The sequence below is a fragment of the Tinamus guttatus genome, unplaced genomic scaffold (genome assembly GCF_059628265.1).
Source record: "Tinamus guttatus ecotype Peru unplaced genomic scaffold, ASM5962826v1 Tinamus_guttatus_pri_ptg000083l, whole genome shotgun sequence".
Classification (NCBI taxonomy): domain Eukaryota; kingdom Metazoa; phylum Chordata; class Aves; order Tinamiformes; family Tinamidae; genus Tinamus; species Tinamus guttatus.
Window position 1 is genome coordinate 3,411,403 of NW_028288617.1, and position 16,874 is coordinate 3,428,276.

The 16,874-nt window shown below is 43.9% G+C and overlaps 1 protein-coding gene across 1 annotated transcript in view; it reads right to left on the reverse strand.

Annotated features, from left to right (window-relative positions):
* TBL1X (transducin beta like 1 X-linked) overlaps positions 1-16,874 on the reverse strand; it is a 133,682-nt gene that overhangs the window by 78,818 nt on the left and 37,990 nt on the right. Inside the window, exon 2 of the mRNA XM_088520243.1 lies at positions 9,009-9,116. The gene's annotated coding sequence lies outside the window, so the exon portion shown is untranslated. The remainder of the gene's footprint in view (positions 1-9,008; positions 9,117-16,874) is intronic.

The following is a 16,874-nucleotide window of genomic DNA, read 5'->3' on the forward strand; positions in this document are numbered from 1 at the left end:
TAAAAATGATTAACATGAGTAATTAAATCCACACACCTTGGTTATTGGGCGAATGAAGAAAGAAATTATTTTACATTTCCTTAATCAGAGATGCACAATCATGTTACAGAGGAAGGCTCCAATGATTGATTATTCTGTTTATGAGGTCTGGAAGGAGGCTAGATAAAAGGGAAATTAATTTGTGTAGGTATCAGTTGAGCTGACCTTATTTAAATTGATTTAAGCTGACTATAAATACAATTCATTTTGCAGAGATATTTGAGATGCTTGCTAATTTCCACTGTAGCCCACAGAGTAACCGAAACAGAAACATTAACCACCTCGGATATAACAAAAGTTACAAAGCGCCTTTTCTGTTATAACGGAGATACACTATTTGAAGGAGTCTCCTTCCTCTTCCCCGCACATTTTGTGAGCTACAAGGACACGGTGTTCACATCCCGGGAGCGCCGCCTCCCCTCTGGGGGTCTCAGTACGGATGTGCAAAGGCAACGGGCTGGGCCAGGCTCTCGCTGCAGGCTGCAGGTGGGTGAAGCTGCCTGCACTGCAGCCGTTTGCCCTTCATCTTCAGCCTTCCCAGGTGAACCGCAGCCAGGGACCGAGCTCTCCCCACCTCCTCAAGCACTAAAATAGCCGCCGCGTGTCACCAGGCCTCAGCTGCCGAGCCACCAGCCGACCTTCCAGGGGAGCAGCGAGGGCGCCCTCAAGCCCTCTGCTCAGCACGAGCCCTCTCGGATCCCGCTCCACTTCTTCCGTGCTCATCACGTCATCTCCAGCTATCTCATATGGTAACCACAGCAAGCCACCCGCCTGGACACCACCCTGTGCCCCGTGCCCTAGGTGTCCCTGCTGGAGCAGGACTAGGTGATCTCGAGAGGTCCCTTCCAACCTCAACCACTCTGTGTAGTCAGTGTAATCACAGTTATGAAGGGAAAGCTTGGGCCAAGACACCCCGTTACAAAACCAAGTGTGAACCTGTGGCCTGAGCATAGAGAAATGTGTACCATCCGTGAGGACGTGCTTGCAAAGCCATGCTCATTAACTCTATCTTAAATCTCACAAGTTCACACTGAACAACTATGCCCTAAGTCTCACCACTACAGCTAATTAACTCTTAAGGAAAATAGTGATCTGATGTCTTTCACTAGCAGCATTTAAGGTGAACACTAGACAGTAAAATATTATGTGAAAATCCTCACAAGGGAGGAACTGATGCTAGTGTGTGTATATTGGGCACAAATCTTTAACATGTATAATCTATAAAGCAGTATGATTAGCCATATAATATATTACTCTCCAGTAAATCAAAGCGATTTAGGTAGTACAGACCATATAAGTATATGGCAATATAGATCACACACATCTCCAAGGTAATAATTTATAGAGGAACATCTTACTGAAAGAGTAACTATATGTTCTGTCATGCTCTGTCTCTGTGGGAGAACTGTAGGAGATGTTCGGATATTCAGGAGTATGTTTAACTAGATTGCCGGTAGTAATTCAATTTCTACCGCACAGTGTGATAGAAGAACTCAGTTTAAAACAATCCTCAAACATTTTAAAAAATACCCAATTCCCTTCTTTTCCAGAGGAAAATCGTTCTAACTCTGCTTGGGCAGCAGAGTTAAATGCAGTGTGTCCTGCTCCTCGCAGCGCATCTGCTCCTCGCGGCGTGTCTCACTCCTCGCGGCGTGTCCCGCTCTTCACAGAGCATCCTGCTCCTCGCGGCGTGTCCCGCTCTTCAAAAAAAGGCAAGAAGGAGGACCCAGGCAACTCCAGGCCAGTGAGCCTCACCTCTGTCCCCGGAAAAGTGATGGAACAGCTCATACTGGCCGTTGTCTCCAGGCACATGGAGGACAAGAAGGTGCTCAAGAGTAGTCAGCATGGATTCACCAAGGGAAAATCTTGCTTGACTAACCTGATAGCCTTCTATGATGGAATGACCGGCTGGATAGACGAGGGGAGAGCGGTGGATGTCGTCTATCTCGACTTCACCAAGGCTTTTGACACCATCCCTCACAACATCCTCCTGGGCAAGCTCCGGAAGTGTGGGATAGATGAGTGGACAGTGAGATGGATTAGGAACTGGCTGGATGGCAGGGCCCAGAGAGTGGTGATCAGCGGTGCAGAGTCTAGTTGGAGGCCTGTAGCTAGTGGGGTCCCCCAGGGGTCAGTCCTTGGTCCAGTCCTGTTCAATTTATTCCTCAATGACCTGGATGAAGGCACAGAGTGCTCCCTCAGCAAGTTTGCTGATGATAGCAAACTGGGAGGAGTAGCCGATACCCCAGAGGGCTGCGCTGCCATCCAGAGGGACCTGGACAGACTGGACCAGTGGGAGGTGAAAAACCTCATGCAATTCAACAAGGCCAAGTGCAAGGTCCTGCACCTGGGGAGGAATAACCCCAGACACCAGGACAGGCTGGGGACCGACCTTCTGGAGAGCAGCTCTGCAGAGAGGGACCTGGGTGTCATGGTGGATGATAACTTGATCCTGAGGCAGCAGTGTGCCCTCGTGGCCAAGAAGGCCAATGGGATCCTGGGCTGCATTAAGAAGAGCGTCTCCAGCAGGTCGAGGGAGGGGATCCTGCCCCTCTACTCAGCCCTGGTGAGGCCGCATCTGGAGTATTGTGTCCAGTTCTGGGCTCCACAGTACAAGAGGGATGTGGAGCTGCTGGAGAGAGTCCAGCGCAGGGCTACAAGGATGATCAGGGGCCTGGAACATCTGCCCTATGAGGAGAGGCTGAGGGAGCTGGGCCTGTTCAGCCTGGAGAAGAGAAGGCTGAGGGGGGACCTGATCAGTGTCTATAAGTACCTCAAGGGAGGGAGTGAGGAGGATGGTGCTGGTCTCTCTTCACTGGTGGCCACTGACAGAACTAGAGATAATGGCCACAAACTGAAGCACCAAAAGTTCCACTGGAACTTAAGGAAAATTTTTTTAACAGTGAGGGTGACAGAGCACTGGAACAGGCTGCCCAGAGAGGCTGTGGAGTCTCCTTCTCTGGAGATCTTCCAAACCCGCTTGGACGCAGTCCTGTGCCACGTGCTCTAGGTGACCCTGTGTGTGCAGGGGGGTTGGACTAGATGATCTCTAGAGGTCCCTTCCAACCTTTAGCATTCTATAATTCTATGATTCTATGATTCACAGAGTGTCCTGCTCCTCGCGGCATGTCCCGCTCTTCACAGTGTGTCCTGCTCCTCGCAGTGCACTGGCCCAGCAGGTACACGGACAAGGACACGCGTGTGCCTGCCAAGTGCATCACGGGAACTAAACCCAGTGGCTTGGGCAAATTTCTTCCCTCTGAAAGGTCTGAACTATGCCTCAAGTAGCAAGATGTTTGGTTTAAAAATACTGCATTTTATCTTCTCATTTCGGAAGGCTCATGTTTTCAAGCTTCCCTTCGACATCACAGAAAACCTTCTATGGAACCCTAGCCATAGTAAGGAAAAACGATGGAGAGAAGGAAAAGAGCAGCAACAGCCTTATTCCACTAGCGGTTTAAAATACTGCCATATAATCCCAAGGCTCAAAACAAGTAGTTGACAGTGACAGGAATATCAGTTTTCTCATCTCTTTGGCACTGTGTGAAGGCATAAAACCTCTCCTAATAGGCAAGTTCCTGTTCTAGCCAGATACACTTTCTCCTGCCTTGGCTGAACAGTGATAAAAATACCAATTCAGTAATATTTCATGGATAAAAATGCAGAGTTCAGTTAAGTATGATTCACTAAGTAGGAAGGGAAGTATCTGTGAATATATAAGCATAGCCATGCCTTTTTCTTAAAACTGTTGCAAATGATGAAAATTTAAAGCATGTTTATTTTTACTACTTATTTTTCAAAATGTTATGGCAAGAGTTTACTGTTTTCTAGCAAGCAGAAACAATGTCATGTGTCTTGTATAAATAACCACACATTATGAATGATGAAGCTTGAACAGGCAAATTGCTAGCTCATGTGTTGTCCCCACAGGCTCTAGATTATTTGTTGACAACATTAGAAAAATAGGTTTTAGAAATCAAAAACAACATATCGATGTCTGATTACCTAGAAACAAGAATTATATTATAAAGGTTATTATCTACAAATTAGTTTGATTATTGTAGTAAGTCTGATTCACTGACTGGTGAAGTGAAACAGCAAGGTCTGCCTGCTTCTACCATGCAGAAAGCTTCTCTGTCTGCCTGTACAACACCAATACAGTTCTAAATAAATTAAAGCTAATACCAGCCACCAACTGTAAAAAGATTGTTAAGCAACAAATATGCACAAATGTGATTCAATTCTGACAAAACCCATGCACTTGAAAGGCAGAAAAATCAATAACCAACTCTTTCACGATAGCTCCTTTTGCAGTCCTTGTATAAAGCACACTGCTCTTGGCACATTAGGAGATGGGCACTACATCAAAATCAACCACCTTAATGCTGACCCAGAACGAAACATTCTTTTCATTCACATCAAAATAATGCTCCTGAAAAGCTTCCAAAATAATGCTACTCTGGAAACATTTCTGAGAAAGAATACACTGACCAACACTGAAACTTTCAAAGTGTTAATCTGTGCTTGTATACTTTTACCAAAAATGGTCACAACTTTTTTCTATTACATTTTATCTTAGACATTCTTAAGATGCATCCATTCTAAGCTCCTTAAAGAAGAGAAATCTATCAGTCAATTTGTTTAAAATATATTCTACTCATCCTATAAAACATTTAGTTCTTAAATTCAAGGTAATTAATTAACACATTAATCATCAATCTAGTAAAGGACTATCTGTTTCTTTCTAGGTATCATGTGCACACTCCTAGCGTTTCTAATTTAATTCTCTCACTTCTCCCTGTTCTCACCTGTAATTTTGCACAAATGATCTCGGTATAGCCAGCCTCCAGTCACTCTCAGCCCCACCATACCACAGATAACCAGTGATAACGGTAGGAATGCATGGGACAAGATTAACATGCTTACATTTTGTTATAAGGGATTTTTATTAGTTTTCATAAAGTTTTTGGCCACGATTTTGAAAAGCCACTACTAACTTGGGGAAATAATCTTGGTGCCCACCTAGCAGTAAAATGATCTGATGCTCAACATGCAAAAATGTGGTCCCAGCTCAGGCAACCAAACTCATAAAACACAGATCTGAACAAGCTTCTCTAATTTAGTCCAATTCCAGGTGTGATCCCCTAGCAAGTGATTACTACTTTTGTTTTTATATCTGAATTTCACTAATCCTTTTGGTTGTACAGAAGCTGTTGTAGTTTTAGCTATGCTTCTTATTCATTCTGGGCATGCAGAGCAGTTTGGACATAAATATTTTAGTCTCTGATGATTTTGAAAACTTATTTCACAAGAAAGAGACAAAGAACTAGACTAAGAGGAGTAACAGGAAGTTCCTCCTCATGAAGGGACTTCGCAGTTGTTCTCTTTAGACTCCATAACTTGACTCCTGAATGGGAAAGGTGGCTCAGACAAACACAAGCATGGATCCTCCTCACACCTGGAGTTTTGTGTCTTGTCATCTTCTTAGAACAAACTTCACAAATGCCAAGTCCTTCATTAAAGTAGGGAAGAAGAATGAAGTTCATTACGTGAAGTGATTTCACGTTTCTGTATGCTGCGTGGCTCTCACAAGAGTAGGAAATAATTTTAGGATTTTTTTTTTATTTTTTTTATTCCCTTAATCCCCTGGAAATACGTGTTTTCCTCAGACAGAAAAGCCTGTAGCACTTTCTGAGTTTTCTCACCCTGGTTCACATGAGTGACTGTTATGATTTCCTCCGAGGCGACGATTTCCGCAGGGCTCCCCCTGCCCCACCAAAGCCCAACGTGGGGTTTCTGCAAGGCCCCACACCAGGGAGCTGCAGCAAGGTCTTTTTGGAACTTCTTTGATGCTTCACATTTTCTACCTTTATTGACTCTGTCTTCACATCAGATCAGTTAAGAGACATTTGCTTTAGGACATGAAAGTCTTCGTGTTATTATGTGTTAAAGCACGTATCACCAATTCAAGTTAATATTATCTTCAGCTAGTAAAAAAATAGCTGCACATATCAGAAAGAAAAATGTGAAAGACTCAGCTCAGCCTGCTCTTACATGTGTCGGAAAATTAAAATAGTGGTGGTCAATTATCGGATATATGTTTAAGGAAAAGCTGAAAGGATTTGTTTTGTTTTGTTTTGTTTTAGAACAGCAATTCACATCAGGAACAGAAAGAACAAAATTCATGGAATAAGTTGCATCTCACTGACATGTGGTTACTTTATTTATATAAGGACTATCATCTAGGGCAGTCAAAGAGGTCATAAACTCAACTGAGAGGTGTTACAGAAACAAAATCAACAGAAACTTAATCTTGCATGGGACAACCAACGTGGAGAGAAGAACTACAGGCAACAAGCAAGAGAGACCAGTAAGACCACAGAAATTTATGATGCTGTGATTGCTTAAAACTGTTGGGCTACTGTTGGTAAAATCAGCATTTATAGCTTTTCAGGAAAACCTGCTGTTAAGTACAGCAAAGCAAAAATAAATAGACGATGACACTCCACGCTGAATACACCATTATCTCTCTGAATTATTGATAAGCTGGGACACAGGACCTTGAATGCACAGAAATGTCACGCTATCTAGCAAATCCCAGGGGGATAAACTTTTGCTAATGTGAGATATAGCAAACCACCAAACCGCATCAGAGGACTGGGTGATATGTTCCTTTAAGTACCTGTCTGTAAAACATGAAAAGAATTATTAAGTGTTTCCACCTGAGAGATGTAAGCTGGAAATATCATGCAGTCAGTAGTAAAACATGAGCTACTTCTAAGTTTTATTCATGGAAAAACTTTTCAAATACAAAAAGGATAACTGCATTCTGGACCTGCATATTCAATACGCAAAGATTAGATAATAACTAGCATGAAAGCTAGGTTGCCGAGGGAAACAGAGGAAAATTATGTATACATTTGGAATAAAGACACCTCCCCTACCCCACTACCACCAGGGATGAAAAGTCATTATTAATTAAATACTCCCAAAAGAGGGACTAAAAGTCCCTCTATACTGTGGCTAAAAGTATACCCTACTTCTTTTTTGAAGGCAGTAATTAGATAGAAATATAAAATATATGTTCAAAAACTAAAAAAAAAAAAAATCTTAGAAAATAAATTAAATAAGAAATATGGACTAAAGAAAACAGAAGAGGAACTAAGGATTTCCAACTTATGATTTATGTTTTAAAAAGAAAGAAACAAACATGGTCATGACCCACCAGCATATGCAGACTATAACACTGTTAAGAACTGTGCAAAAAAACTGACGTAAATATTCTCTCTTTTTCAGTAGGAAAAAAAAGATTTATACAGATGAGAAGCACATTAGTAATCAAAATGAATGTTAAAAGACAACTTTAAATCAGCACACCCAGATAATTTGTGCCTTAGCGTCTTAGAAGTGTTTGAGAGAGCATCACTTCAATGATGCTAATTTTCAATGTATTTTGGAACACCAGAGAAATATAGTAAGACTGTTAACATCTCCTGCCAACTTCTGAAGATGGTAAGCAGTATGATCTGAGTAATTACAGAGCTCTAAGCCAACTATTAATCTCAGGCAAAATAATGACCAAAGTGATAAAGGATAAATTCACTGGGAAATGACATAAATAAAACTGGTGCCAGTCAACACCATTATATGGAGAGTAGCTCAGTAAAACACAAAGGTTTCATTTAATCATCTGATAATACACTTACGCATTTTGGTCAACAGAAATTATCTAATAAATGAAATACACAGACTTTTGTAGGACATTCAGCTTTGAACCACACTGCATAGATTAAGAAATTTGCTCTATTATCAGTAATATCACACATAAATTAAATGAATTAAGATAGAGATGTCTAATAGATATAAAAAAGTAGCTGTCAAGAGGAAATAATAATCGAAGAAGTGTGTCTGTGTTACCTCAATGAATTCTGTCAGGACCAGCTCAGCATTATGTAAGAGTATCATCACTGACACAAAGGGAAATATAAATCATTGTTGAGAGTGGTTGTTTATGACACAAAAATCAGCAGCTTGGTTAATAAAGGTGGCAGGTTATTCAGAGTAATATGGATTGCCTTGTAAGACAGGCACATTTTATTACAGCCAAATAGACTCATGTACCAAGAAAGAAAGAAGGCAGGTTATAACCAGAGAATGGTGCATGGAAACCAGGGACCTTGGGGAAAAAAGTGACGGCACACAAACAACTCCACACAAATGCCAATGAAAGCCTAGGGCAAAAAGTCAAAGCTTAGGGGAAAAATACAACCCTCAGATGCATAAATGCATCAGAGCAGAGACACTGTCTCTGTTCCCAGCACTACTGGTACTGGAATAAGAATAAAGCTGTGCAGTCCCCTGAATTTTCCCAAGACAGGAAAAGGCCTTGATGCACCGTTTTCTCTACAATTCGCCTAAATAAGGGATTCACCCAATTAGCACAGTAAGGGATTTAGAAGGCAGTTCTGTGAAAAGAGCACATCAACAATTTGAAAAGTCTGCAGAGTACCTTTGAATGTTACATAATCATAGAAACACGACGTATGATGGTAGGAGAGCCCACACCTAACGTTAGCAACAAGAAAATGCTGACAGAAACACAGTGTTAGTGCTAAGAGAGATCTTGCCTCTTAGAGATCTATTTGGGGGTTAATTCCTACCGCAGCAATTTCCTAATTTAAAAATCACCACTTAAAGAATCATCAAGTCCTTCTCTGTCACATTGCAACTTTTGAATCTGTAGCATTAAAAAATAACCACCTCTCAGTGAAATCAAGCATTTCCTCAAATGTCTCTATTGGAGCGAGCTGGACTGCTGTAGCCTTGAAGGACCGCACCAGTAGGAATTGCATCGGCAAGCCTGTAGCTTCCGAACTAGCAGCTCAAGTTCAAGGCAGACTCCACGGGGGCTTCACGGGGAGAGCCGGGGCGGGCCGGCGGCCGGGCCGCGCGCGGGCGCTTGGGCTTACCTGCTCGCGAGACCCTCGCGCTGCCGACGGCGGCTCCTCGCAGGCTGCTGTGCAGAGTCTGGGCGCTGGAGCTACCATGGAGCTCACCGCATCCGCCGCCCGCGAGGCCTGAAAGACACAGCGACCCGTCAGCACCTCGGCGTTCGACCCCCCGCTTTGTCACTTGGTCACTCTCCGGGGTACCGAGCGCTCTCCTACTGCCTCCGAAGCGGGGAGATTCGGCAGAACCCTAGGCAACACACACACACACAGACGCAGAGCAGGCAATTTGCTTTGCCAAGCCGGGTACCTCCTCAGTAACCCAGAAGATCCCTCACGCGCCCTGATCCCAATTGGCTTGGTGCTTGCCAGCACCTTCGTCCACCTGTAACATCAGCAAAAGCTTCACCCTGACTGTGGGACTGGGACCTGCAGCCACAGCCCGTCCCGACGGCCACTTTGCTGGCAGGGTTATGCACAAGGGCTTCCTACGGGAATATCCAAGCAGTCAACATTGATTATAGAAAAAAAGTAGAATATTACCATATTAAAATTAGTCCTGCTCAATATCCTGACTCTGTGGAATGCAACAAGAACTAGGACATTGTGGGGCTGCTCTACAGAGAAATATGAGGGAAAAAAATGACTGATCTGCCACGAAGGCCTCAGCAGATTCACCCGAGTTTAACACAAACTGTAAAAAAAAAATCAGAAAAGAGTAACACTGTAGCACTGTAAACTATAAAGTATTGGGTTCCTCCTACCCTAGTTACATTTATAAATTAGCTGGGCCACATTTCCATGTGTTTTGCTTGCAGATCTCATACCCCAGATCACTGGTCTCATCTCCCCAGGCTGCTCTAGAGCACAGGCAGCCCCGAGAGCAGAGGCTGCAGGGGCGACAGTCCTAAAGCGAGCCCGGGTTTGGCTACCTGGCCAGAAAACCACGGGCAAAAACTGTACACTGGTCTCCTGCTCAGAATACAGCTTGTGTGTGTATGCGCAGGGGAACCAAGTACACCCATCATTTTCAAGAACAACCTAAGAGACAAGAGATAAATAATAACAACTTTCTATGCAGTTTGATGGCCTTACCCAGAAGGCTTTCCTCTGGCAAATAAAAGCTAATTCCTTAAAATCCAATTTCATACAGCAATAAATGGCAACATAAGGTTTGAAACAGAGAGCAGCAAACAAAAGGAAAGTATTTTTTTTAAAACTTTCACTGGCAATGCTAATATTCTACCCCATCAATATCTGCAGTAGGATTACAATCTCCACAGTTTAGAAAAGAAGCTGAGGAAAAACCCAGAGATCACAGAAAGCAGCTGCAAAAGTGATCAGGGGGCTGAAGAAAATACTTTACTAGGAAACATTTGGAGAGTTCAACCCGTATAGTTTAACAGGAAAAAAAAAAAGGGAAAAAAAAGGATGACTTGATTTCAGCATATAAGTGTTTTCATGGAACGGAAATAGCAAGTACCAATTGGCTCGTTAATCTAGCAAAGAAGGGAATATATAACACAAACCCATGTCTGGAAGCCAATGTCAGAGTCAAATGAGAAATTAAGCACATAGTTTCCGTCACCTGTGATTAGCCATTAGAGCAACTGGCAAAAGGAGAATGTACCAGATTCTCTACTTCTTGATACCGAGGTCTGGGGAGACTTCCCTAGAAAATCAATTTCTGCAAAAAGCAGAACTTATCCTGTAGTCAAATACAAGTTATTGGGTTTCACAGAAAGACAGCTGGGCAAAGAGTCTGTAATGCAGAGAAGGGGAGATGATCTAATCATCCCTTTCTGGTCACAAATTAAGTATCTTACGATCTGAGACTCCTGTCTAGCCTTGCAATTAAAGCCCCGGATGGGGGTAAGCAACGTGCATGCCGTGTTGCTGGTTCTGGCACGTACTTTGTGATGCATATGCACATACACATAAACACAGTGCACACAGAGACCCACACACACACACTTACACATGGGAATAAAGTATCCTTGCGTTTGGGCTACGCGTTGGCTTAGGATTGCGAAGATCCTTTCAGAGGCAGGTGGACTGAATTCTACTTTTAGTGCTGTTGTTATGCCTTGGGCTGCTAAATGCCCAGCAAAATTAGCCATGTTTAACTCTCAAACAAAAACACTCAGAGCCTTTCGCTTGTTTTCACCAATTATGAATCTCGTAGCTCTTTTGGGAAGCAGGGCAGGCCGCCCAGCAGCTCAAGCGGGTGCATCAGCCACCTCCTCTCTCACACACGCCACAGGACATGAGTCCTCGACGGAAAACACTGATATCCACACGCACACCCCCACTCACACACATGCATACGCACGTGCAGAGTCCGTACGCAAGTGCCCAGCCAGGCCGGGAGCGTGAGCCAAAGCCTCCTCCATCAGCTCTGCCCTTGGCCCTGGGCATGGCACAAGCTCCCCAGCACCTCCACGGCCCCGCGTAATGCAGAGCTCCACATCAGCCAAGCGAGCTGCTCTGAAGGGAGGCCTGAATTTGGTGCTGCCTTGGGCAAGCCATAGCTGAAACACTGTATTTACCTACTGCATCTTTGCCTCAGACATAAGTTGTGCTTTGGAGGCACCTGCACGGGGCTGGGAGAGCGAAACCGAGGGCGGGACGTATAGGAGGGATCTAAATCACCGGATGGGCCTAGGGGCTTTACAAAAGCGCCCAGGCAGGTGAGGAGCTTCACACTTGCTTTAGGCTCAGGGCTATTGGGAACATAATTTAAGAAGATGTTTTGGTAAATCCTACTAAATTCCTTAGGTTTAGACTTCTAAATATTTCTTCAAAATGATTTACGTTTAAATTCTATTTTTGCCTAATTTCACCTACACTATTTTATTTATTTTTATGAGAAAACAGAGATGAGAAGAAACCAAAGCAGTGACACTGGTAAAGTAATTTCAGGACAATTCCCTAACATTGTTCCATAATAAAAAACATTAACTGAGTGACTAATTTATTATCCTTCCTCCTTTCTGAATTTTAAAAGCACATGAGGGTTTAAATGATAAACAGGCCATTTTCAATAGATAGAAAGCTAGAGAAGCATTTTTGAGAAATTTTGCTATCAATCTCTAGGAAAGAGTGCAGGATATGCAGGGCACAAAATGAATATTTTGCTCTCTTTCAAATTGATAAACAGCTTTAATATTTCCAAACAATCCCCGGGGGATTATTCTTGCAGGAAAACAGGAATATATGGCACGTTCCAGCAGGCCATCAATAATCACACCACCCTTCTGCAAAATATAAAGCAAATATCTTTTCTAAAGTTGCTTAAAATATATGCAAAACAATTGTGTACTTAAGCAAAAGTGTATGAATCAGCGAAGAAAACATCCCAGTATTTGCCAAACTTCTGCTGATGAGCTTTTTCTTTTGATATGCATGAATATTACACATAAATATAATCGCACTGGTATAGTATGAATGCGACTACCTCTGGGACACGACCAGCAATTGGATACAGTAATCCTGCAGTTAGGTGGAACCAAAAGCAGAGCCACCACCTCAGCACCAAGTGCAAGGTTCCTCTAGCATGTTTCAACAAAATAGGTATGCACTGGGATTTCCATCTCACCCAGTACCTGCACAGTTATCTACTTGCCCTAAGGTATTAAAGAGTAAATAAATACTACTTAATGGCTTGCCATGATAATTTTTTTTCTTCTCAAGATACTTAATTGATATTTCCCAATCTGTCCTTCCACGGCATACTCGTTTAAAGAATTTAGAAATGCCTTCCCTTTTAAATCTAGCACTGATGAACACACAGCTTCGATGAAGGAAGCAAACTGAAACATTCTTCAGTCAGTTAAAAATCATGGAGTCAAATTTGAAATAAATATTCAATATAGTACTAGTGCAGAAAGGTTTCCCATAGTAAAATCACAGACAAAGCAACAATAAAACCTCAGAAATACCCTGTCTTCCAAGGAAATCTTAAAATACACGCTTTCAACTTGAGACTCTTGCGCAGAATATTTCACTCTTCCAGGTAAACCTCAGATCTTGCAGCACTCTGCTCTTCTCTGCTTGCAAAAGGTGTAAGACCTGGGATGACATTTTGAAGCACGTGCCTCATACATAAAACCGAGGCTTGCAACCTACAATAGAAGCAACAACGCTTTTCATGTTACAGCTTGACTCTCTCAAAGCTACCGAATGGCAGCAAATCAGGCATGCCAGAAGCTTCAGGTGGCTTCAAGCAAACAGAGCCCTTCTGCCGCCCCTCTGTACAGGGCTCTCGGGCAGCTAGGTGACTATGAATACCCCAAACCCCGAGGCAGCAACTCGGTGCCCTCCACGTGAGCGCGGGAGGGAGAGCCCCTCTGTGCAGAGCGCCCCCGGGGATGTTGGGCCCACGGGGCTCACGCGCTTCGGAGAGCGGAGACGCGCGAGGTGCTGCCTCTCTGCGACAGGACGGGGCCTCCAGCGCTGCCCGTGACCCTGCGAGGCGACGCCAGCGGCCTGGCAGTAGCCAGGGCGGGCGACAAAACCGAAAATGCTGGCTATAGGAAGAGTATTTTCCACAGCATAGGAATTCACGGGTCTTGCGACGTAAAACAGCATTCCGTAATTTTCTGGTAATTTTTTTTTATCAGAGAGATATACGCGTATCAACTAGGACAAAACTTATTTTACTAGCCCACGGGCAAACCAAATGGTATTTTTCTAATTAACAAGTCCAAATTAAAGAAAAAAATACTTGTCCCTTGATAGTAACTCATGAGATTTCTGCTGAACCTTATGAAATATGAGATAAAAAGCATATCATGTCCAGGACTTTTGTGATGGGGGAAAAAAAAAGTAAAGCGAAATCTAATCACTAAATCCGTGCTACTTCGGGTAGGTGAGAAAGAATTATCCTCTTCAGAAGCACTGAAGTGTAATCCTCTGTTTTGTCTATTTAGATCTGCCTCAGGCAAAAGTACAGAGGAAGAAACAGTAGTAAAGAAACAGGCAAGAAACAGGGTCTTAATTTTCTCAGACAGGGTCTTAGGGCTGTTGCCGGTGTTGTCAAAGAGGCTGTGGAGTCTCCTCCTCCAGAAATCTTCCAAACACACCTGGATGCCACCCTGTGCCCTGTGCTCCAGGTGTCCCTGCTGGAGCAGGGGGTTGGACTAGGGGATCTCTAGAGGTCCCTTCCAACCTCAACCAGTCTGTGTTTCTGTCAGCTGCATTGCCAACTGGCTGCAGTTTCCGAGGGAAACGTGAGGGACACTGCAGTGATACAACCCGGATGCTGCAGAGCCACAGCCGATCACAGCAAGGCCGGGCTCGAGGAGGGCTGGCGCAGTCACCGCTTCCTCAAGAACGGGCAAGGCCGGAGCCCTCATCGCTCCCTCCGAGCGGGATGGGGGCCTGGAGGCAGTCTGCGTACGCACCGCTCCGCATTACACATGGGACAACCAGCCCCTACAAGGTGCGCTCTCCCCTTATGCGATAGCCACGCTAGGAAACCTTAGAGGCTCAAGCTGCTGAATCGGGGGCTGGAGGAGAAGCTAACTAAAATGTCTTTTTAGGTATCGATTCCTGCTCCCTGTTTCGTGGCAGCTTCCTAGAAGGCACCCAGCACGGGCCCGAGAGGGTAATGAGTTTCTGAACGCACACTCTAACGGGGCGCACTGCATCAAAGCTTTCTGTAATTGCCTGGATGCTGCTTCCCAGCAGTGCTAAACAACTTAAATATAATTAGCTGGAAGCCCTATGGGCTGCATTTCCCCACTGGAACACCTCTTACACTAATCCATTTATCAGGCTGACAGGCCACTGAATCGCCGGAACTACAGACCCCTTCTACCAATATTTTGCCAGTCAAAACTTAGGTTTGTTACTTATCTATCTGGGGTATTTTTGCAAAAGAAACTCTGCATTACTTAGAGCACAGGACAAATGCACACCACGCTCCTCTCTTCACAGCCCTGAGCAGGGTTATTCGTCCCATTAACCCACTAAGTGTAAGGCTGGAGCCGCGCGGCAGAGCACGCGTGTGAGATGTGCATACCAGGGAAGCGCACGCTGCCAGGAATAACACGGGAATGGGCAAACACTGCAAGAGCTACTGGAAGTTTTCCAGACAATCAAAAATCCTGGAAACTTGGGAGCAACAAATAGGTTTTAGGTATATTCCTCCAGCAGGTGGTTTGACTTAGCTCTCAAGCAGAAATGTCTGCATACTATTAATTTCCTGTATATCCCTGCAAATGATATGTGACAAAAGAAATTAAAAGGCTTGGGCTGCGTGCAAAGGCATACGAGTTGAGCAGCGCTCTGCCAGAGCATGTGCATTTTGCAAGCTGCTGAAAGATTCCCACAAAGGGATAAAAAAGGGCTTAAAGTTTTATTTCCGGGGCAGAGATTTCCAAGGGATGGGAGTCCAATGCAAGCAATTCCCTCATTTTCTCCCTGTGGCTTTTGCTTTCAGGCAGATTCCGGCAAGCAGAGCTCTGCCGGGGCTCAAGTCTTTGCGACTGCAGGTGTCTTCCCACATGGGTCTCCCTATTGGAACGAGGACATTGTAAAGAGCTAAGTCCTATAAAATACTATTATTCTTCCAAATAATGAAATCAAAGTTTTCTAGGATGTCGTACACATAAATTTCTTTCATACCAAGGTGCAAGGCAGGAAATAACAGGGGATAAAATTGGTAATGGGTGGTAAAGAGATACAGAAAATAGGTTTTGAAGAGGTGCCCTCCTCTTAGGTCTCTTACCCTGCAATCAATAATCCATATTCTGCCTTGGAATCAGGAACCAGCTAGAAGTGTGTTAACACTATTTTATTTGGTTACTTTCCCTGCGTGTTCTCATCAGGGACATAGAAATATTGTACACATACAACAGGAAATAACTTACTGCATTATTTCTACAGCCTAAGCAACCTGCCTGTTGTAGAGCTGGTGGTTTCCACTCATGAACTGTCTTTAAAAAAACATATCCCTCAAAACTACAAGTTTAAGTTCAGCCATGCTCTATTTATTTTATTTGCCCAAGGAAAAGATTTTTAAAATCAAAGGTTTATAAAAGAAGATTTCCATTACACTAGGGAGAGAAAGAGGGAAGACAGTCTCTGCTGTGGATTTTGTCCCACCGCTAAAGGTGGTGAGCACTAGGATAAGCACACAAAAAAAAAACAGAAAAAAAGTTCACAGAATCCAGGTCACCATCAGCTGAATTCCCCAGGAAATGGTAGCCTACTAAGAACATGAAAAACCTACCACTTGACTCTGAAACAACACACTGAAATACATAAAAAAAATTACATATCTTCCCATTCTGTCTTGCCCTATCTATCTACAACCTGTCTCTTCTTTTCACCAGGAAAGACAGACATCAGTCTGAATTTAATTCCAAAGCGGGACTTATATATTTAGCAGTGGACCTCGTGACTGAAATGGAGTTATTCAGGTATTGAACCCAAACTGATTTAGCTGTAAACCGCGAACGAGAGGGACTGGAGACGGGCACTGCTTCCCAGAAGCGCGGGCTGACCGGCAACCTGAGAAGGTGCCTAATGAAGAGCAGCGATGGGGACGCTACCAGACTTCATTTGTGAAAATACAGACACAGGTGTTTACACTGTCTGGTAAAATGCCTAGCAGGTTATTAGACACTAAGCTGTTGGAGAGTCGGAGGTTTCTTTTGTGCAAAGCTAGCAGCAGAAATTTCAATTCCACGTGCGCCCTCCTCCCACTCCTTCCCTTTGCCTCCAAACTGGAAAACTAATCCCAGAGATAGTGACTTTTGCATTAGGCAGCCAAGCCCTCTCTCCCAGGCTCCATTTCCTCTCTTTAGGATATTTTCTATCGCTACAAAAGAGCGAACCTAGGCAAGGTTTGCCCTAAATCACACGTACCCCAGTACTTGT